This window comes from Puma concolor, chromosome B2, assembly GCF_028749965.1.
Source record: "Puma concolor isolate L17-30 chromosome B2, mPumCon1.1.hap2, whole genome shotgun sequence".
In the NCBI taxonomy this organism is placed as follows: Eukaryota; Metazoa; Chordata; class Mammalia; order Carnivora; family Felidae; genus Puma; species Puma concolor.
Genome location: NC_141671.1, coordinates 29,694,926 through 29,718,949, shown reverse-complemented (window position 1 = coordinate 29,718,949; position 24,024 = coordinate 29,694,926). Strand labels below are relative to the sequence as shown.

The 24,024-nt window shown below is 40.7% G+C and overlaps 1 pseudogene; it reads left to right on the top strand.

Annotated features, from left to right (window-relative positions):
* Window positions 1-5,585: 5,585 nt before the first annotated feature.
* Window positions 5,586-8,966, top strand: LOC112853798 (polyadenylate-binding protein 4 pseudogene; annotated as a pseudogene).
* Window positions 8,967-24,024: the final 15,058 nt, after the last annotated feature.

The following is a 24,024-nucleotide window of genomic DNA, read 5'->3' as shown; positions in this document are numbered from 1 at the left end:
AAAAACAGGAAAGAAAAAAAAAGGAAAAAAGTAAAAAAAAGGTAAGAAAACATTTGAAAACTTAAAAAATGAATACAATAAAATAGGATAAAATGAAATGATGAAAGTAAAATAGAATAAAGAAATTTACAAGAAATTAAAAATATAGTAGAAAAATATTAAAGAGAAATATTTTTTATAAAAGCAGAAAATAAAAATAATTTTTTTCTCTTTCTGTATTTAAGAATAAGAAAAGGAAAAAAATACCAGTGAACAGAGTTAATAAGATTGAAATTACATCCAGTTTCCCCCAGAAGTCAAACTATGAAGCACTTTATAGTCTGTAAACTAAGCAGGCAGAGAGACTTGTGTTCCTTTAGAGCATGGGTGGTGCAGTTGGATGGGGCTTGGTGTAATGGCTCTATACTCCACTAGATGGAGCTTCTTAGCTTAGTGGGGTGGATTGTTGTGGCATCTGTACATGTGTATGTGCCTGCCCAGAAAAGCTGAAAATGGTGTCTCCCAGCTACCCAGTCTTTAGCATCAGAACTCTGTCCTCTCATTGACTGGCAGTCAAGCATCCCTCCTTTGTCTCTGGCTTCCATCCACTCCCCACTTTTACACTGTCCACAACCAAGCCATCAGCCTGCCAGGTGGCACCTCCCTCCTGAATTTTATCTCAGATGGGGCTGTGTCTCCAAACCCCTCACTTCTGATGGCCCTGCAGCTTTGACCTGCTCCAACCCTCTGGAGGAGGGTCTCAGCAAGCAATGGCTGGGTGCCAGCCCACCCCCAAGGAATGTTCCCATGATTAAGTAGCAGCAGCATTTCAGGGATTATGGTAAATCACAACACACATCTGGCATGAGGCTTCACCACCCTCTAATGTCCCTGTTCCAACACCAGCAAATGTGACTGTTCTCTGGGGTCCACTGGGGCCTTTGCCTATAGGGAGGTCACATAGCCTCTACCAAATGTCCTCTCAGCAGGGGAACTGTCTCTCCCAGTGTGGCCTGAGGACCCCTCAGACCTTGCTATCTGCTCCTAGGGGTTTGTCTTTCCCACCAGAGCTCCACCAGGAATCAAGCTATGGAGTTTCAGACTCTGCACTCCCCTGTTTATAGAGTCCTAGTGCTATTTAAACCCTTTCCTTTCTCCTTTCTCCTTTCTCCATTTCTTGGTCAGTCCCTTATGGGTGTTTCCACTCTTTCTCTTTCTCTTCAGCTGCTTTCAGGAGGAGTGCTTTTCCTGTACTCTGCCCCCTGTCTCTGTCCTCTCTCTGCAAGAAAAAGCAGCTCCCTACCCTTCCCAGCTTCTCTCTCCCCTAGTTTACCTTTTGTGCTGTGTATCTACTGAGTTCTGTGGCTCAAGTTATGCAGATTGTTGTGTTAATCCTCAGATCCATTTTCTAGGTGTGCAAGATGGTTTGGTATCGATTTGGCTGCATTTCAGGGATGAGAGAAGTAGAAAACTTCCATGCTGCTCCACCATCTGGGTGCATCTCTCTCAGTGCATTCCCATTTTAGATCACACAAGTGATATGAATTCCATTGAGAATCCCCACGAGAGCATTTTCTTCATTAATCTGTATCTAGAGAGAGAGTGTGTGTATGTGTATGTGTATGTGTATGTGTATGTGTATGTGTGTGTGTGTGTTGGGGGGGTTGTATAATATGTGTGTTTCCGACTAGAGTCCCCATTTAGAGTTAGGGGCATTTGGCTTATCAGGAAAACAGTGCAGATGACAGACTATATATTTCTGTACTCTTCTCTCCCATTAACTATCAGAGAGCACTGGATACATCTCAAATGGGCACCCAGGTGTCCCCTCTCCCTGACTCTCCACCCTTCGTTCCTTGTTTACTCACATCTTCAACTTTCCAGCTTTATTCTGCTGCTTCATTTAATGCTTGCTCACAAGCAGCAATTTCCATTTTCCTAGGTCTCCATGTTCCTCACAGTAGACACCTTCAAGAAAAATTATCCTCTTTCAAGCTGGTGTGGATTGTCACTCACAACACAGCACTGATTGCAGAGAAAGCCTCACCCCCAGTGAGTGAGGGGAGGTGTATAAGGGGTGAAAATGGCAAGGAATTCCAACCTTCCACATCCCAACAACCTTATAAATTGGGGGATTATTACTCTCAGTTTATAGATCAAGTAAGCTTAGTAATGATAAGTGATTTGCTTAAATCTTACAGAAGTATTAAAGACCACATTCAAATTCAGACCAGTCTTACCCCAAAATCCATTTCCCCCTCATTCCTCATCCCTCGTGAGCCAATATTATTGGCAGCAACCAGGGAAGAAACTTCCTGTGTATGTGTAGGTGTTCCTAGAATTTCTATATAAGAAGGGCTTTGGAGCAGCAATCTGGCTGGAACAGAGTGTGGCTAAGAGAGTTGTCTTGAAGTTGCATTTGCTGAGAAAGCTTGTGCTATTTACTTAGAAAGTTTTGCTTATTTGGGGTAGCGTAGGGGAAAGCTGATAGAGATCATGGTGGTGGAGGCAATAAACCCTCTCAAGATACCCCCTGGCTTCTCCATTGTGCTTTTGAATTCTTTTATTAAGTGTGTACATCCTATTTCCAATGATATTGAAGAATCTAGTCGATAGGAGACAGAGTGGGCTCACTAATCGGAGGACTGTGATTCCCAGTAGGTCCTCATCACCTGAGTCCATTAGGAGTGACAATGAAGAGCTGGAAGTGCTTGGCCCCCATGCCTGGGTTCCAGGAAAAGGAACTTAGTTTTTCCTTCATCTCCTGTGACCCAGTTCCTTATAGAGGTCAAGTAGCATCTTTCTCTTCTTTTGGGGGCTTGGTCATTTGCTGCTTTCTTGTCAGTACTGTGATGATTTTAAGAAGATGGTTTTTGTGTTTTGCATTGCATTTTTAGCTGTTTTCAGTGGGCAATTTTTCCATATGATAGTCCACCTTTTTCATAAATGAAAAATCAAAGGCAAGATGGTTCAGGATAAAGATCACTGGTCCTAGAGTACAAAATCAGAACCTGTGTTTTAACACATAATTTGTTAAGTGTTTTACAAGTGCATGGGATTTTAATGTTTATTTTTTGAAAAGATAATTCTTGCACACACACAAGGAAATTACAAAAGATATGTAAGAAATACATATGTCACACTGTTCATACATCGCATGACATTCTCCAGCCACCCAGGTCATCTACCCAGAAACTACCACAGTTAGCAATTTCTTACTTCTCTTCCCAGAAAACTAAATCTATGTGCTAATGTATATTCTTAAGCAAATAAAAGAGCTGAAGCCACATAGCTTTGGAGAACATATTTGCAAATCACATAAGTGAAAAAGTACTTGTATCCAGAATATATAAACAACCCCTAAAGCTCAACAATAAGAAAACAACCTAATTGAAAAATGGGCAAAAGATCTGAAGACACCTCACAAAGAAGTATACAGATGGTGAATAAGTACATGAAATGATGTTCAACAATAATGCGATACCACACACACCTATTAAAGTGACAAAACTAGGGGAACCTGGATGGCTCAGTCAGTTAAACCTCAGACATTGGGGAGCCTTCTTGGAATTCTCTTCCTCGTTCTCTCTCTTTTTCTCTTTCTGCCCCTCCTCCATTCATGCATGTGCATGCATGTATGCCCTCTCTCTCAAAATGAATAAACTTAAAAAAATTAAAATGGCAAAACTAAAAAAAAAAAACAAAAAACAAAACTGGTGGTACCTATTGCTGGAAAGCATGTGGAGCAGCATGAATGCTCATTCATTACTGGTAGTAATGTAAAACATGGTACAAACATTTTGGAAGACAGTTTGGAATTTTTTTTAAGTTTATTTATTTTCAGAGAGAGCAAGCATGAGCAGGGGAGGGGCAGAGAGAAGGAGAGACAGAATCCTAAGCAGGGTCGTTGATATCTGCACAGAGCCCAATTTGGGGCTGGAACTCACAAACCTGTGAGATCATAACCTGAGCTGAGATCAAGAGTCAGATGCTAAATGGACTGAGTAACCAAGGCGCCCCTGGAAGTTTTTTTATTTTGTTTTGTTTTGTTTATAAACAGCAATGTAGGGGTGCCTGGATGATTCAGTAGTATTGGCAGTATTGGAGCCTGCCTGGAATTCTCCTTTTCCCTCTCTCTCTGCCCCTCCCCTGCTTGTGCTCTCTCAAAAATAAACATTAAAAAAAAAAGTAACATAGACTTTCCATATGACCCAGCAATTCTACTCCTAGTCTGAAAGTTTATATTTACAAAAAATCTGCAGGTGGATGTTTATACCAGCTTTATTCATGATCACCAAAAACTAGAAACAGTAGATGAATGGACAAAACAAACTGTGGTATATATCTGTACCATGAAAAACTATTAAGTGATCAAAAGGGATAAGCTATCAATCCATGTCACAACATGGATGAATCTTAAGTGCATTTTGCTAAGTGAAAGTAGTATGAGAAGGTTATATGTTGTAGGATTCCATTTATGTGATATTCTAGATAAAGCAAAACTTGGGGGGGGGGGCAGGGAAGATCAGTGACTACCTAGGGTTTGCAAAGGGTAGGGTTGACTAGTTGGAGCACAGAGATTTTAGGACCATGAAGCTATCCAGTATGGTTCTGTAGGGATGGATACACAAACCTATTCATGTATCAAAACCATAAAACAGGGGCACCTGGATGGTTTATTGAGCTTCTGACTTTAGCTCAGGTCATGATCTCAGGGTCTGAGTTCAAGCCCTTCATCAGGCTCACTGCTGTCAGCACAGAGGCTGCTTAGGATTCTCTGTCTCCCCTTTCTCTGCCCCTCTCCTCATTCTCTCTCTCTCTCTAATATATATATGTGTGTATGTGTGTATATATATTACATGGACATATATATATTACATGAAACTGTATGACTGAAGACGAAAGGAACTGTACATAAATAAGCACAGGTTAACAATTCTGAAATGATTGTAAACGTATGCTGGGATTGACACTAAAAGAATTGGTGGACTGTGCGAGCCAAGTTTCTTGTTATGGGAAGATACAAATAAACAAAGGGTGAGGCTATACGGATAGAAACATATATGTATAGGCCGAGTGGGCAGGCAACACTGCGCCCAGGTTTCATGGCGCCCTTTGACATCAGCCGCGCCTTAGGCGGGAGGGTGTAAGGGGAGCGGTGGCTCAAATGGCTGCCTCTCTCCATCCCAGCGGCAGCCGCGGCTTTCGGGCCCAGCAACCAAATAAAAACAGAAAAAGAAAACGCTTTAAAATCTTAGAAAAGGAGAGAGAGGGAAAGTCAATCTCCTCCGAAAACCCGCGGGAAGTCATTTTGCCTCTTCCCGCCTGTCCCAGCCGCTGCAGCCACACCTTGGCGTCTGTCGGTCCCGGTCGGTGGGTCCGAGTGGTGAGCAGCCAGCCTACCCAGGCCCACGCGCCTCTGCTCTGGCAGTCCGGTCACGCCTCGTGGCCGCCCCTCCGGCGCTCCAAATGTCTGCCCTGCGTTTTTCTGCTGGGCCCCCAGTGGGGGGCGGCTGCGTGCTCTCCAGTTAGCTCCAACCAATATTTGGTTTCCCCCTCTTCCCCTGGCTGCTGTAATCTTAAACTGCCAAAGCTTAGAGAAACGCATGCCCTCCCCCAGCCCCCGCCCCGGCCACCGTGAGAACCATTTGGTGGCCTCTTTAAGAATTTTTATAATTTGGAGAAGAGTCTCTGTTTTAATACGTTATTTTTTCTGTTTTTGAAATTGGAGCTTTATTATTATTAATGTTTATTTATTTTTGAGAGAGAGACAGAGTGTGAGCCGGGTAGAGACAGAGAGAGAGGGAAACAGAATTGGAAGTAGGCTCCAGGCTCTAAGATGTCAACACAGAGCCTGATGCTGGGCTCAAACTCACTAACCACAGGATCATGATCTGAGCTGAAGTCCCACGCTTAACTGACTCAGCCACCCAGGCACCCCTAAAATTTGGAACTTTAGACCAGGACAGCCTGCAAATTACAAACTCCCAGAGAGGGCCATATTGTTTTTGAGAGCCTTTTGTCTTGGCTTGTCACTCTCCCGTGAGCTATCTCTGAACTCCTCTTTCCAGTCCTCTGTCTCCCTGAGCCTAACCCAGTGTCTCTTAGCTTCACTTTGCCATCTGTCACTGGGTAGCCACATCTCTGAGAAGAGCCCTCCTTGTCCAGTGTGGTCCCTCAAAGTTTTCCCCACGGGGCTTGGGGGGGTGGGGGTGGGGGAGATGAACACTGAGGCTAGCAGGTAGGTACCCCACAGCCTCCCTGTTCCATGGGCAGACACCCTGAACTTTGATGTGATTAAGGGAAAGCCAATTCACATCATGTGGTCTCAGAGGGATTCTTCTCTGAAGAAACCTGGGGTGGGAAACATCTTCATTAAGTACCTGGACAAATCTATACATAAAAAGGCATTTTATGATACTTTTTCTGCTTTCGGAAACATTCTGTTTTGAAAGGTGGTGTGTGAGGAGAACAGCTTTAAGGGTTATGAATTTGCCCATTTCAAGACCCAAGAGGCTGCTGACAAGGCCATCGAGAAGATGAACGGCATGTTCTTCAATGACAGCAAAGTGTTTGTGGGCAGATTCAAGTTGTGAAAAAATCGGGAAGCCGAGCTTGGAGCCAAAGCCAAGGAATTCACCAATGTTTATATCAAAAACTTTGGGGAAGAGGTTGATAATGATAGCCTGAAAGAGTAGTTAGGCAGTTTGGTAAGATCCTACATATCAAGATGATGAGTGATCCTAGTGAGAAATGCAGAGTTTGGCCTTGTGAGTTACAAAAAAGACGAGGATGCCAATAAGGCTATCAAAAAAATGAATGGATAATAAATCAGTGGGAAAATCATTTTTGTAAGCTGTGCACAGAAGAAAGTGGAATGGCAGACTGAGTTAAAACAGACATTTGAAAAGCTCAAATGAGAGAATTAGTCGATATCAGGGGGTAAATCTCTACATTAATAACTTGGATGACACCACTGATTACGAGAAATTAAGAAGAGTTTTCTCCTTTTTTTAAAGTTTATTTTTATTATATAAAAACAGGGAGGGGGACAAAACATAAGAGACTCTTAAATATGGAGAACAGAGGATTACTGGAAGGGTTGTGGGAGGTGGGATGGGCTAAATGGGTAAGGGGCGTTAAGGAATCTACTCCTGAAATTATTGTTGCACTATATGCTAACTTGGATGTAAATTTAAAAATTAATTAATTATTAATTTAAAAAAGAATAAAAATGCTATTATCTTGTTAGGATTTGGGGACAAGGATATAATAAAACATAATAATAGTAAAAAAAAAAGTTTATTTTTATTTATTTTGAGAGAGAGAGCAAGCAGAGGAGGGGCAGAGAGAGGAAGACAGAATCCCAAGCAGGCTCTGTGCTGTCAGCATAAAGCTCAACAGGAGGAAGGGAGGGGGTTGAACTCACCAACCGTGACATCATGACCTAAGTCAAAGTCAAGAGTCAGATGCTTAACCAACTGAGCCACCCAGGTGCCCCAAGAGTTTTCTCCTTTTGGATCAATCACCAGTGCTAAGGTAATGCTGGAGGGTTTGGCTTTGCTTATTTCCTAAAGAGGCAACCAAAGTAGTCAATGAGATGAATGGATGCACCCTGGGCTCCAAGCCACTGTTATGTGGCTTCCCAGAGGAAGTCAGAGGGAAGAGGCTCACCTGACCAACCTGTATATGCAGCAGGTGGTTGGAATGAGAGCACTTCCTGCCAATGCCATCTTAAATCAGTTTCAGCCTGCAGCTCATGGTTACTTTGTGCCAGCATTTCCAACAGGCTCAGAGAAGACCTCCGTACTATACACCCCATATTAGCACAGATGAGGTTTAATTCATGCTGGCAACAAGGTGGGAGACCTCAAGGCTTCCAAGGAATGCCAAGTGCTATCTGCCAGGCTGGACCTTGTCCAGCTCTTCACCATTTGGCTACAACTGGTAATGCTCTGGCCTTTTGTGACCCCTGGGGTCTGAGTGCCCAGACCCCTTGGTGGGGCTGGTGCCACCCAGTAAGGGCTGACTGCTGCCAGTCTGAAGGTGTTCCTGTAACTGTGCAGATCTCAGCACCTTGTACTGCTGTTGCTGCTGCTCCTTGGGCTGCTGCACCTTACAAATACACCTCCAGTGTCTGTAGCCCTAATCCTGCCATCCAGCCTCTGCAGGGACCCCAGCCTATGGCCCATGTGCAGGAGTAGGAACCCCTGACTGCCTCCATGCTGACTGCACACTCCCCCTCCTCCCTGCTCCCCGGGAACAGAAGCACATGCTGAGATAATGTTTGTTCCCACTCATCCAAACAGTGCATTCAAACTTGGCTGGAAAGATTGTAGGAATGCTGCTGAAGGTTGACAGCTTTGAGCTGCTGCACAAGCGGGAGTCCCCCAAGTCTCTCTGCTTCAAGGTGGATGAAGCCGTGGTGGTTCTACAACCTTATCATGCCAAGAAACAAGCTGCCCAGAAGGTGGGTGCTGTTGCTGGTTCTACCTCTTAGACAAGGAAAAACTGATTCAAAAGCCAAATAATCCTTCATGAAAGGTTTGAAGGCTCAAGGTTTGAAGATTTCCTAGTTTGTTCTACGGACCTCAACAGTAAAAACAGAAAATTGGAAATTCAATAGGTCATTTTATATCAAAAGGTCAATTATGAAGTACCTAGAAATTTTCACTTAAAGGAAGATATTCTCTGGGTTCTGCTATGGCCCAGACTTTCTGCCCTGCCCCCCACCCCATTGTGGGTTTTATTTTTTTCCCCCAGAAATTGGTTTTATTTGATGTACCCAAATTTCTCAATAAAGAAAAAAATCTCCATATAGATGTAATGCCAGAATGTAATAAGTGCTCAAAAAATAAAATCATGGTGGGGTGGGGCACCTGGCTCAGTTGGTGGAGCATGCAACTCTTGGTCTTGGTATTGTGAGGTCAAACCCCACACTGTGTGCAGAGATTCCTTAAAAATAAAAAAAATCTTAAAAAAAAACGAAAAAAAAAAAAAAAACACATGGAGACTCAGGAGACAGCAGGAAGAACTCCCAATTGTCAAAGCCAGAACAATTTTACAAACAAAATAAAGAAATATTAAATTATAGGCCAAAGTATAAAATAAATATCCATGAGTCCACAGTGATATAAATGACCCAATGGAAAGGATAGATAAATCTCCCATACAGAAGAATTCAAAATAATTTATGTGGATACTCTGCCCTGAAGAAAGTGGACCATAATTCCTTGCCCATAATGACTTATTTCCAGGGTGTGGTATGGAAAGAGACAAGTAAAAAGTAACTTTATAGCATAGAAACCTGGGAAACACTGGCCTGGTAAAGTGAGATGAAGAGTGAACCCCAAAAGACACGTCTATGCCTTAATCCCCAGAATCTGTGAATGGCAAATTCTTTGGAAAAATGGTCTTTGCCATTTTTAAAGTTATTTTGCCATATTTAAGTTAAAGATCTTGAGATGAGGAGATCGTCCTGGATTCTTCAGGTGGACCTTATATTCAAAGACAAATGGCCTTATAACAGACACAGAAGAAACATAAGGAAGGTGATATGAAGAAGGAGGCAGAGATCTGAGTAGTGCAGTCTCAAGCCAAAGAATGCCCAGGAGTGCTGGGCAGCTGCCAGAAGCTAGAAGACACAAGGAATGGAGCATCCAGAGCATCCAGAGAGAGGACAGTCTTGTTGACACTTTGATCTCAGAATTCAGGCTTCCAAAACTGTGATAGAATAATTTTCTGTTGTTTTAAGCCAATGAATGTGTGGTACTTTGTTTCAGTTGCCACAGGAAACAGTGATAAATCAAGTTGGTATTATGTGTCTTTGATATGTTGTGAGAATGGCACTTCACCTGTCCCCAAACCCATATACCCTGTGATCAAAACTTCAACTGAACTCGAGAGAGATTCTACTGTATACCTCACCAGTACTCCTTAAAAATGTCAAGGTTATAAAACAAAACAAAACAAAACAACAAACCAGGAAAATCTGAGAAACTGTCATAGAGGAAGCTAAGGAGACATGAAAGGGACCAAATGATAGAATCCAGGAAAGGAGGGGTGCCTGGCTGGCTCAGTCAGAAGAACATGGAACTCTTGATCTCTGGGTTGAGTTCCAGCTCCAAGTTAGGTGTAGAGATTACTAAAAACAAACAACAAACAAACTTAAAGGAGACAAAAAAAAAAAAAAAAAAAAAAAAAAAAAAAGAATCCAGGAAAGGAAAAAGGACATTAGGGAAAAGCTAATGAAATCCAAATAAAGAATGCCGTTTAGTTAATAATAATGTATCAGTATTGCTTCGTTAGGTATGAAAAATGTACCATGGTAATAGGTTAATAATAGGGGAAATAAATGTGGGATGTATGGAAATTCTTTATTATCTTTGCAACTTCTCTGTAAATCTAAAACTATTCTAAAATAAAAGGTTTATTTTAAAAAAGGACACCCAGGAAAAGGATAGGGAGAAGAAAACATCTATTTTTCCATTTACCTGTGTGTTGCTACTGCAGGGCAGTAGAGAAGGGTTGTGGGAGAATATATGGAAACTTCAGAGGCAGGGCAAGGCTGCAGAGCGCTCCTCTACGATCCCTGTCCCACCCTCAGCCAGAGCCCTGTGGAGTCCAGGGGTGCCCAGAAGGCTTCTTCTTCATCGAGCTCCCCGCCCCCGCCGCGCATTTGTTGCCCAAGCTCCAGGTTAGCCCCCTCAGCCGGACTCGACAAACACCAGTCCTTCCCCGCGGCAATGCAGAATCGGAGAGCGGCAGCGCCCCCGTGTGGCACAGAGCTGAGGACAGAAGCCCTGGGCTCCCCCTTGACCTGCTCAGCCAGGACTTCCCCAGAGCCACCCTAGGCTTCCAACAAGTGCACAGAGCTTTGTAAGCATCGAGGAGCCCCATTCTGTGCCAAGTTCAGGGTGTGAAGTGTTTCCCAAATTCCACAATCACATAGATGTTTCCTCCTTGCTGAACGACTGTGAACAGCCTTCAGGGCAGAAGAAGGTCTGTAGGCTGTATTAGCTGGGTCCCAGGTCCATGATGGATCCCACATAGAGGGTACCCCAGTCCTCAATTCCTCAGACTCCTGGAATGAGACTTTGGACTCTCTAGTCCCTGACACTTGTTTGGCTGATACTTCCAGAAATGAAGGCATTGCTAGGAATCAACCAGGTGATTTTCTCCATGCCTAGTATGGCAGGGCTGAGGGCAGGACATGGCATAGGAGCTGCAGACTAAATTCAGTTACAAAGAGATCCACAATGAGACTGAGTGGGGCATTCACCCAATATCCACCCCAAGATCCCAGGGAAGTCCCTCTGTGACTGTTCAGAACTTTAGGGCCCAGGCATCCCACTACCATTCCCCTGGACACCAAGGGTGAACCCACCTCCCATGTCAGACCACCCACTCTCATAGTCTGGATGGCAGCCCTTGTCCAACAGGAGAGTTCAGGATCTGCCTCTTTTCCTTTTCATGGACCTAAGCAGACATGAATCTACTGTCTCTACCACCTCAGGCTTTCCTCCCTGCCACAACCAATTTCTGAAATTGAAGGTCTTGCAGTTCTAAATCCAAATCTAATGTCTGTTTCTGCAAATTAACCAGCGATTTGGGGGTCATGGCTAGGGGAGGGTCCACAGGGCCCCACATACTGCAGCTAAGCATAGAGGCGCCAATGGTCTTATGGCTTTGATTTTGTTGTTTAAGAACCCCTGGACCTGGCCCAAGAGGCTGGTAAGAACTTCATCTGGGACCCATGCATGTGTAGCTGTATCTAGGGTAGAGAGGGGTAATGAGTTCTGGGAGGGTAGTAAGTAGCCTCATCTCCCTACTCACCCTCCATCCCCCAGATGACTTCAAAATCACATACTAGGAAAATACTCCTCCTGCGACAGACTTAATTTTTTTAAATATGAAATTTGTTGTCAAATTGGTTTCCATACAACACCCAGTGTTCATCCCAACAGGTGCCCCCCTCAATGCCCATCACTCACTTTTCCCTCTCTCCAACCCCCCATCAACCCTCAGTTTATTATCAGTTTTTAACAGTCTCTTATGGTTTGGCTTCCTCCCTCTCTAACTTTTTGTTTCCCCTTCTCCTCCCCCATGGTCTTCTGTTAAGTTTCTCAGGATCCACATAAAAGTGAAAATATATGGTATCTGTCTTTCTCTGTATAACTTATCTCACTTAGCATAACACTCTCCAGTTCCATCTGTGTTGCTACAAAAGGCCGTATTTCATTCTTTCTCATTGCCAAGTAGTATTCCATTGTATATATAAACCACAATTTCTTTATCCATTCACGACAGACTCAGTTTTAAGGAGTTGCAGTTTCTAGATTTATTCGGTCATTATTTATTTAACATCTACCATGTGTTAGCCACTATTCTAGGAAGTTGGGATACATCAACCAAAATAGGAACAATTCCTTCTGTCATGGAGCTTACATTCAGATGGAATATATGGCCAATAAATAAAGTAACTGATGTCAATTATAGAGGTGTCAGTAAGTAAAGATTGATTTAGAGATAAAGAACAAGTTAGGTTATATGAGGAAGCTGGTTGCAATTTTAAATATTATCTTCAAGGTAGGCTTTTCTGAGAAGTGACATTTGAGCTAAGTCCTGGGGGGCCTAGGGAGTGATCCCTCTGTTTATTGGAAAGAAGAGTATTCTAGATCACCTCTGCACAGACCTGGGACTCTACTGAGGAAAGCATTGAGGCTGCAGCAGGAATGGGAGTGAATGGATTTCAGGAAGAACTTCCTGTAGAGGAATTGTGGGGATCTGGGTTTGCATATCTCATGACCTCATGATCTGTTCCTGCCGACCCCTTACTGGCGATTCATGAAACCCTTGAGCCTGGAGGGGAATTCAGGGCCTGTGAGTGGAGGAAAGATGGGAGACGAGGGAAGAAGCTGAAGTAGATCCTACCCTCAGCTCTGTCTCTGCACTCATTTTCTCCTGCATCCAGTTTGATGTGTAAGCAATTCTGATAGGTTCAGCAAATCCTAGAATCTCTGGATCTGGAGGAAAGTAGGATGTAACACTAAAGAATTTCTAACCCCTGTAGGCTCAAAACAATACTTTCAAAAAATGTTAAGTGTAATCAAAAGAATATAAAATAGTTGATCTATAATCTTTTATATAGATTATATGCTAAAACTATATAACATTTTAGATGTATTGGGTTAAATAAAATATTATTAAAATTAATTTTATTCATTACTTTTTACTTTTTAAAATGTGGCAAATTGAAAACTTAAAATTACATATGTGGCTCAGATTATAATGTATTGGATAGCACTGTTCTAGATGTTTACCAAATTTAGCTCTTAAGTTTTGGTCTAAATTCCTTTTCAAGTTAGTTTTTGTATGTGTTGTTTGTTCTTTTCCTTGTCAATTTGTTCCAACTGCATTTGTTGAAAACATCCTTTCCCCACTGAGTTACATGAAGAGCTTATAAGCATATATGTATGGTTCTATGCATGTATTTTTGTCCAGTTTTTGTAATTGTTTTCTGAAGGACAACTTTCCAGTATACCTCTTCATGTTGCATTACCAGAAGTCTTACCCTGCAAGAGACTTTTGGAAGGGAAGGTCACAGCCTATAATTAGATCTTGTAAGTCCAATACAGGTCCAAACATCAGAGATTCCCTATTCAGGTTTCTCAAACCCAAGTAAGATTAGGCCTGGACTTTGAGGCCCCAAATCCCTCAGGAAATTACTGACTTTATATCACCTGCAATAGTAAAGAAGGATGCCTCATATCAAATTGGCTTCTTTAGTATTGGAGACAGCAATTGCATAGCTGAGATTTTTCCTATAAAATCAGAATCCAGTCATTAAAAAGGCAGCTAAGTTTGAACGGAAGTCTTGGAGGCAGTTCAGTTAGGTGTTAAAGAAGCACTGCCTTCGTCCTCCATCCTCCCCCAAAACCTTGTGTACCAAATCCTATAACTGGTTCTAGTGTTTGGCAATGAGACTACCCACTATTCAAACTCCAAGGAATTCCTCACACTCTAAAGAGTATGAGCTCTTTGAGAGCTGCACTGGTGTTATTGATCCCTTTGTGAACAGAGATAATTTTATCAAATAAAAAGTAATGACTCCTCATCCTACAAAGCAGTTTTTCGGAAGCAAAATCCCATAAAGCAGTACAAGTATAAAAATGTTTCCATCTAAAATGAAATGCCACACTGATCCAGGCAGTAGGCAAGCATATCTGCCACTTGTCCCCAAATGCTTAATTGGATATTGGTGTGGTGTGGTGTAGTGTGGTGTGTGTGTGTGTGTGATGTGTGAGACAGGGGGCAGCTGTAGAGAGGGAAAGAGAGAGAAACAGTCATAGGAGATTCATCACTTAAGTTCCAGGGTTTGGAAAAAAGGTATACTCTATATTCTGCTTTTCAGAAATAGCTTCTGGTTTGATACTGTGCCCTGGTCAATTCTGAATGCCACCACCACAGTAAATGACAAAGTGACTTATCATGATCTGAGTTTTATATATTTATATATTTTATATAAAGCAGCACTCCTTTAGCAGGGGAAGTGTTACATATGGCATCAGACTTGAGCAGGCCCTGAAAGCACAGGTAAGTTGTGTAGCCAAATGAAATCCATTCCTAGTGTTCTTATAACTGCTGCAGAGTCCATTCTTCTTTGTTTCATACTTGTAATCTGTGAGGAGTTCCCTAAAGCTGGTTGACTGCAGTGGAAAAAATTGAATCTGGTTTACATATGGTTTTGAATATACTTTGAATAGCCAGAGGTGGACTATTACAGCATTACAACCCCATTCAAGGATGATCATAAAAAACAGTGGGGAAAGGGAAATCCTCTCAGAGGGAAGATCTTACATAAGACCTTCTTTAAATTCTCTTTGTCAAAAGGAGAAATGTTGTGGTTGAATCCTCATCAATGCATGGCAGTAAATTGTTTGCTTAGATGTTCAGTGACTTGGAAGGAACAAGATGGGAAGATTTGTGATACACATATTTGAGGATAAGGTGTGAATCACTTACATGACACATTAGGTGTCCACACCTATTCTAATGCTAACAAAAATGGATGAAAAAAATATATAAAACTTCATTAAAAGATCGAAGGACTTATACTTTAGTGGGGATTGTCCAGCCTGAAATCAGGGCACTCTGAATTTACTCTTGTCAAGAGCTCATCTACTTAATGTGGAAAACTTAAGATTTAGTTTTCATGGCCTCGTAAGGCATTTGGTATAGAAGGCAAAGCCCCAGGAGCCCTCAAAGTAAAAAACCTATTAGGATGATTTTGATTAAGCAGGTACTGCAAAGTGCCAGTTCCTTAGTGTGAGGTAGATGTCCTATGCCCAAGGAACTACAGAGCCGGTTGCCTTGATGCTGAGTAAAGTGGGAGGAAAAACTTGTGCCTAAATTTTTTTTTTATTTTTTTTTATTTTTTTTTTTTAAAAAATTTTTTTTTTCAACGTTTATTTATTTTTGGGACAGAGAGAGACAGAGCATGAACGGGCGAGGGGTAGAGAGAGAGGGAGACACAGAATCGGAAACAGGCTCCAGGCTCTGAGCCATCAGCCCAGAGCCCGACGCGGGGCTCGAACTCACGGACCGTGAGATCGTGACCTGGTTGAAGTCGGACGCTTAACCGACTGCGCCACCCAGGCGCCCCCTAAATTTTAATCATAAGTGTTCTCTCTTATGGATTTTCAGCCCAACTTTATATTACTTGGGTGGTCTGGAAATCATCATGCTATGAATTCAGGGAATCTGGTGCAAGCAAACCCAAATCCTCTCTGGAGGAACCTGCTATTATCCATGCTTTGAAAATTCAAAAAAATTACTTAATAAGCAAAATAAACACTTGACTCTGAATAAGGAAACATATTTTCACAAAAAACAAGGCACCATAAAAGATCAAGCAGAAAAGACAGCAACATCATTTAATTTAGAAATTAGAATAACGAAAATAGGTTATAAAATAGCTATGTTTACTATGAATAAAAGAAAACTTTAGAATATTTTCAGTGAACCTGGGTGACTCAGTTAAAAGTCCCACTCTTGATTTTGGTTCAGCTCATGATCTCTCAGTTCATGGGCTCAAGCTCCGCATCAGGCTCTGTGCTGACAGTAGGGAGCATGTTTAGTTTCTCTCTCCTTCTCTCTCTGCCCCTCCCCCGCTCATGGTCTCTCTCCCAAAATAAATAAATAAACTTAAAAAAATAAGAAATAGGGGCGCCTGGGTGGCTCAGTCGGTTAAGCGGCCGACTTCGGCTCAGGTCATGATCTCACGGTCCGTGAGTTCGAGCCCCGCGTGGGGCTCTGTGCTGACAGCTCAGAGCCTGGAGCCTGTTTCGGATTCTGTGTCTCCCTCTCTCTGACTCTCCCCCGTTCATGCTGTCTCTCTCTGTCTCAAAAATAAATAAACGTTAAAAAAAATTAAAAAAAAAGAAATATATAATAATTAAAATTAAAATCTCAATGGATTTTTTCAGACCAAGACAGATCATTTGATACAAACAGACCATTACTAAAGGAAGCTCTGGAGAAAGTACTTCAGGCAAAAGGAGAAGGGTGTGAGATTAAAGACAAAAATAAATAAAAGTAAAAGTAAAATATGTGAGTAAAATTTAATGAGGATTAACTATGGAAAAAATTAAAATGTATGGTGACATTCAAAAAGGTAGTATAGGGGCGCCTGGGTGGCTCAGTTGGTTAAGCGGCCGACTTTGGCTCAGGTCATGATCTCGCGGTCCGTGAGTTCGAGCCCCGCGTCGGGCTCTGTGCTGACAACTCAGAGCCTGGAGCCTGTTTCGGATTCTGTGTCTCCCTCTCTCTGACCCTCCCCGTTCCTCTCTCTGTCTCAAAAATAAATAAATGTTAAAAAAATTTAAACAAACAAACAAAAAAAACAAACAAAAAAATCCCAAAAAGGTAGTATATAAGTTGGGAAGGAATAAATAAAGTTAATTTAAATCAAAATTATTTCTCTCTTTCCTCCATGATAATACTGGACTTCTTTTCTTTGTATTCTGATTTAAAAATTTCGAAATAAATTTTTCCTTCATTATGTGGTCTATTTTTGTTAAGAGAATATTCTGTGGGTCTTTCCAGATGTTATCTTTCCAACTTACTGCTGGATCGTTCAGTAAGTGAAGTGCTCTAAAATTACAATAATGAATGTACAAACTCGACTGTAGACTTTTCATTAACGATTAGTTTCCATAATAAAAAAATGCCATTTATGGAGTTAGTGGAACTTGATTAAGTCTTTCAGCACCGTGGACAGATCTACAAATCCTGGTATATAGGGAGCTAGAGTTGTCAACTGGATATGAAAGGATACCAGGGAAGAAAGTTTAAGGTAAACCCCAATGGTCATGAAATTATGACTTTAAACACAGTTTTTAATCATAAGGTCAAATACTGCACCTCTCTCCCTTGAAATAATTATCCATAATACCATTATAATAGAAGAGTTTGGGCAGAAGAGGAAATAAGTTAAGATGTATTAAGTCAGCTGAGCCTCTTTTTTGTCAGGCAGCTACCTACAGTGAATCTACAATATGATAGTATTTAGGCCAAAGTAAGCACCTCCAGAAGGAGGACTGTACTCTGTCGAAAACCCTAGAGACATTGAGGGAAATGAAGGCAAGAAAGTCCATTACATTTGAAACTAGAGGTCACTGCTGACCCTTGAGAATTGATGGGAGAGTCAGAATGAGCAAAGGTGCAGAAGCAGAGTGAATTATGGCATAATCAGTGCATGGTGAGCAGTCTGGTCTGGTAGGAGCCAAGGTAGGAGGTGATCTGGATCTGCCCAGGAATTTATCCTATCTGGACAGTAGTCACTTAAATCTTTGAGTAGGACTGAAGTATGAAAAACACTGTGATGGTGTGCCTAGTGGCTGGAAAGATGAAACACAAACATTTTTTGGATTCAACCTGTGCAAACTATATGGAGATTTGATAACTAGAAGTGAAGTCAATGGAGATAAATCCCTTTTACCTTCTCTAGGTCACATAGCTAGCAAGTAGTAGAACTAGGACTAGAGGACTAGATCACTTCTTGGTCTAGAGTACAAGGGTAATTTCAGGTACAGAGAAGTTGAGAGGCAGAGAGGGAATCTCTAAGACTGGGAAAGATTAAGTGTGGTTGCACCTGGAGAATCTGAATTTCAAATGTAGTTGCTGTTTAAAATTATACACAGCAGGGGCGCCTGGGTGGCTCAGTAGGTTAAGGGTCCGGATTCGGCTCAGGTCATGATCTCGCGGTCCGTGAGTTCGAGCCCCGCATTGGGCTCTGTGCTGACCGCTCAGAGCCTGGAGCCTGTTTCAGATTCTGTGTCTCCCTCTCTCTGACCCTCCCCCATTCATGCTCTGTCTCTCTCTGTCTCAAAAATAAATAAACGTTAAAAAAAATAAAAAATAAAATAAAATTATACACAGCAGAAGTGGGATTTCAGTTAGTCAGTATATCCAGCTAGCCATTCAGACCTTCAGTTTAACTACACAGTCTAGTTTTATGTAAAATCAGAAGATTTTAGGATGGCTGTGTGAGGTTATATGTGTAAAAATATATGGACAGGGCATTCCCTGTAGTGAGAAATAAGAGAAATCACCTAAATGTCAATAGGGGAGTAGTTGTGTGTATAATACTATGGAGTGATATTAAAAATAAGTTAAAACTCATTTTGTGAAAGTGGCAGGATATCTGTGATATTATGTATATCTATGATATACGTAAAAACAGCTAATAAAAGGGCATTTTGGACAGAATAGTTTTTTATGAACAACTTCATTTTTACAAGGCTACAATGAGCAAGAAAGTGAAATGAAAGTTATCTATATTTGAAAGAAAAGAATTGGGGCGCCTGGGTGGCGCAGTCGGTTAAGCATCCGACTTCAGCCAGGTCACGATCTCACGGTCCGTGAGTTCGAGCCCCGCGTCAGGCTCTGGGCTGATGGCTCAGAGCCTGGAGCCTGCTTCCGATTCTGTGTCTCCCTCTCTCTCTGCCCCTCCCCCGTTCATGCTCTGTCTGTCTCTGTCCCAAAAATAAATAAAAAACGTTGAAAAAAAGAAAAAAAAAAGAAAGAAAAGAATTAAAGTATCTCTATGTGCAGATGATATGATTTTATGCATACAAATTCAAAGGAATAAATTTAAAAAATTAGGAATAATAAATGAGCTCTGTAATTTGGTAAGATACAAGATCATCATACAAAATCTATTATATTTCTATATGGTATCAATGAATAAACAAGAAATGATATTAAGAAATAAATTAATTTATAATAGCACCAAAAAAAATAAAATAGGAATAGAATTGAGAGTCCAGAAATAACCTTCACATTTATGATCAATTGCTTTTCAAAGAGAGTGCTAAGACAATTTAATGGGATAAAGAATAGATTTTTGATCAAATGGTGCTGGGACAACTGTATATCCACATTCAAATAAATGAAGTTGGACTCCTAATTCACACCACACATAAAAATAAATTCAAAATGGATCAAAGACCTAAATGTAAGATATAACACTGTAAAGCTCTTAGAAGAAAACATAGATGCAAATATTTATGACTTTGGATTAGGTAATGGTTTCTTATATATGACACTAAAAGCACAAGCAAAAAAAAGATAAGTTTGATATAGCATCAAAATTAAAAACTTGTGCTTCCAAGAACTCCATCAAGAAAATGAAAAGAATGGGAAATTTGTTTTGCAAATTATACATCTGGTAAGGAGGGAATTATATCTAGGATATATAAACTATTATAACTAGATAATAAAAATATAAATAATAAAATTAGAAAATAGACAAAGGATTTGAATTTATGATTTTCTAAAAAGGCATACAAAAGGTCAATACATACATAAAAGAATGTTCAGCATCATTAGCCATCAGGGAAATGCAAATCAAATCAATGAGACTCTACTCCCCATCCACTAGAATGGCTATAATAATAATAAAGTGTTGATGAGGATGTGTAGAAATTGGAATCCTTACACACTGCTGGTGGGAATGCAAAATGGTGCAACCCCTTTGAAAAACAGACTAGTAGTTTCTCAAAATGTTAAACATTGAGGTACCATATGACCCAATAATTTCACTCCCAGGAATGAAGAGAAATGAAAACATTATGTCCACACAAAAATTTGCATGCAAATGTTATAGTATAATAGCCCCAAATGGAGCAAATAATAAAATCAAATAATCAAATAATAAAAGAATATATACAATGTGATGTATCTATACAATGGAATATTATTTAGCAAAAAAAAGAAAGAAAAAGAAAAAGAAAAAAGAAATGAAATATTAATACATGCTATGACATGCCTGTAACTTGAAAACATTATCCTAAGTGAAAGAAGTCAGACACAAAAGGCCACATATTACATTATTTAAATTACGTAAACTATACAGAATAGGAAAATGTGCTGTGACAGAACATAGGTTGGTGGTTGCTGAAGACTGGGGATCTTGAGGAAAAAGGAGAGTGACCACTAATGAGCACTGGTTCTTTTTTTTGGGGGGGGGGTGATAAAATGTTCTCGTGTTGACCATAGTAATGGTAGCACAAGTCTGTGAATATACTAAAAACCATTGTATTGCACACTTTGAATATGTGAATTTTATGGTATATATGTTAAATCTCAAGTTATGAAATGATTAAACTACAAGTAAATTTTTACTACAAGTAAAATTTGTTGGTTTTTTTGCTTAAAAAAGTTATGAGATAAAACAACCAAAGAGGTGTTTATGTTTGCATGAAAATGGGGAAAGTGGAAATATAGAGTAGGCTAGTAACAATAATGACCTCAATAAAGTTGGTATAAGCTTTAGTGATAGAAGAGATTTTAGAATATATTTATACAAATTTATTTCATTTCCTACTATGAGTATGCTTTATTTTTACAGTAAAATTTTAAAACAGAAAATTAAATTAAATTTAAATTTAAATTAAACAGAAAATTTAAACAGAAAAAACTTGAGAGCTTTCCCTGTTAAACTCCACATCCAAATAAAAACAAACAATGAAGAGGTGTATGGAATTTCTTCCTGGAGAATTGGCTCACATGTGTGCAAGGTAAAAAGAGTACAGTGACAAGAATCAGGGTATAACTACTGTGTTGGAAAAGAAGAAAAATGTAAATATGGGGATACAAGAGAGTGTAGAGAGAAGATGGCAAATTCAAGAACTGAATACAAATACTTGTAAAAATGCCTTGGGGAATCAGAAATTGGCTGGGGTCAAGGTGGGAGGGAAATTGTAGTCAATAGCCCAAGAGGACCAGATACCATGGTAAGGGACAGAATCAAAAGGACTTTCTAGTTATTCTTTTTCTTGTCACTCCATTACCCCAGAAAGGTCACTGCCTAATCTATAGTCATTGCATATTGAGAAATCAGTATCTTTTGGAGACTTTGGGATAACAGGAGGACAATTTCCATCTTTTCTTGGTTGAGGAATTGAACCAAGCCTGGTATTCCAGAAATTAAAAAATTAACATAAGAATGAGAGTTTACACTACTGTTTGAAAGTCTAGGGGAACAAATGTTAGTGAAGTCATGTGGTAGGCAGGATAATGATATCCTGACCTAATCCCTGGAACATGTGAAAATGTCACTCAATATGGTAAAAGGAACTTTCCAGAGGTGATTAAGTGAAGGCTCTTGATACAGGAATATTATCCTAGATTATCCAGGCAGGTCCAATGTAAACACGAGATTCTTTGTCAGTGAAAGAGGATGACAAAGGAGTCAGTTAGAGAAGGAGATATGATGGCAGAGTCAGAAGTCAAACTGATTTGATCATTGACTCCAAAGATGGAGGAAGGGGTCACCAGCCAAGAAATGCAGGAGGCCTCTGGAAACTGGAGAGGGCAAAGAAACAGATCATATCCTAGAGCCTGCAGACGTCTTGATTTTTGCCCTGTAAAACTTATTTCAGAACTCCAGAACTGTAAGATTATAAATTTATGTTGTTTCAGGATGCCAAATTAGTGGTAATTTGCAGGACAATAATACCAGTCACCGCCAAAGTTCTGAGAAGCTGAAGTGGGAAGGCTAGGGAAGCATATCCTGAAGGTCTCAGCCTGAAGCACTAATAGGTGATTCTCAAAAGCTTTCTGGGAGATTGATATAATTCTCTAGAACCTGTGAGAAAGCTCCCACCCCTCATCTCAGACTGCACAACCAAAGCAGGTGGGTCTCAAGCCTAGCAGAGAAGCTGCTTAGAATCTCGCATCTACCTACTCATCTGGGTTCAACCACTTGTGATGGATAGAGGGTTCTCCTTCTCTTCTGGACCCCAAGTCTCATGCAAGTCTCTCCCACTGGAAAACTTGAAGTAGAGATACACAAAGAAGGGGATTCTGGGAGATATTTTTCCTGGGTTCTTTTTTACAGAGGAGTTGCTAGAAGATAAGATATAATCCTGCACATTAAAATTTTTTTAATGTTTTTTTTATTTATGAGAGAGAGAGAAAGAGAGAGAGAGACAGAGGGTGAGCAGGGGAGGGACAGAAAGAGAGGGAGACACAGAATCCAAAGCAGGCTCCAGGCTGTCAGCACAGAGGATGATGCAAGACTCCAACTCATGAACCGTGAGATCATGACCTGAGCCGAAGTTAGTCGCTCAACAAACTGAGCCACCCAGGTGGTCCTAGTCTTGCACGTTAGTTAATAATGGCAAGTGCAGGAGAGGTGGCTGACCCCTGGTCAGGAAACAAGGGTGCCATAAGCTAATGTAAACCAGTGGTGTATTTAGGGAAGTCATTTAAACTCAGCAAAAAAATTTTTTTGGTAGCTATGAAGCGTTGGGTGTTGTGCAAAGAGTGAACATATGGTTTGCTCAATTTGTTCTAGTAAAACTCAAGAATGGTTCTGGAAGACCATTGTTTTAGCCAGAACAGGACCACATATTTAATTTGGAAAAGTTGTGTTCTCCAATTCCTAAGGGTTCACAGGATGCAGTCTAGGATAGACTAACTACAGCAATTCCTAGTTAAGCCAAAAGTTTGAAATGAGTTCAATGTTTAGGGACAAAATTCTGGTGAGAGGTACAAAACTGGAAAGTGAGTGCTTTCCATGTTAATCAAACCAAAAAACATTTTTCCAAACATGTTTCTTTTTCTTTTAATTTAAGTAATATTTTAGAGATGCTGTGGAGAAAGGAGTATAATTGTGGAGCTGAGTTTTGTGAAGCATAAAGGTGGCTATGAAAGGGAAGGAGACAGCTCCAGCATCCCACATAGTCCACTAAGTGCTCTCATTCAAGATCCTGATAGCAACTGCTGCACTCAAGGAGAAAAAAAGGGCATCTGAGGGGCAAATGGAACTATATCAAGAAAATGAGTATAGATAACACCCCAATGTTGCTATCTTGAGGTTAATAGAGAAACAGGGTAAGAAGAAAGTACCTAGGTATCAATAAACCTATGAATTAGAAACTTGAAAACCTTTTGAAGCCCACTCTCATACATCTGCCAATAGGCCAAGTCTTCAGTGGAAGTGGGTGACTGGGGTCCCAGTCAGTCCTATAGAGTTGGTGTAGTTCGAGGGAGAGAAATAAACACACACAAAACTTCGCCTTCATTGTTCCCACACTGTCATCGTTTGACTGTATTTTTATGTATTTATTTATTTATGAGCTAGAGTGCATGAACAGAGAGGGGGCAAAGGATGAAAGAGAATTTCAAGCAGGCTCCACGTTCAGCATGGAGCTGATGCAAGGCTCAATTCCACAACTCTGGGATCACCTATCAACTGCCTTTCACTTTTTCCCTTTTTGGTCTATATCGTGTGAGTCAAGGCAGAGCACTTTGCCTCTCTGGGTCTCCATTTCCTCATTTATTTTATATGAATCACTATGTGGACAAATAACAATCAAGTACAGAGTATGTTTAAGGGAAAAATAAGTAATCCAGTGCGCCTGTCTTCATTGAGCCTGGTGTTTAGAAGAGAATATGGACAGAAATGCAGCTGACTGAAAGTCTAGACTTAAGAATTCCTACAGGAGGACCCAGAAACATCTGACAAGAAAGGGA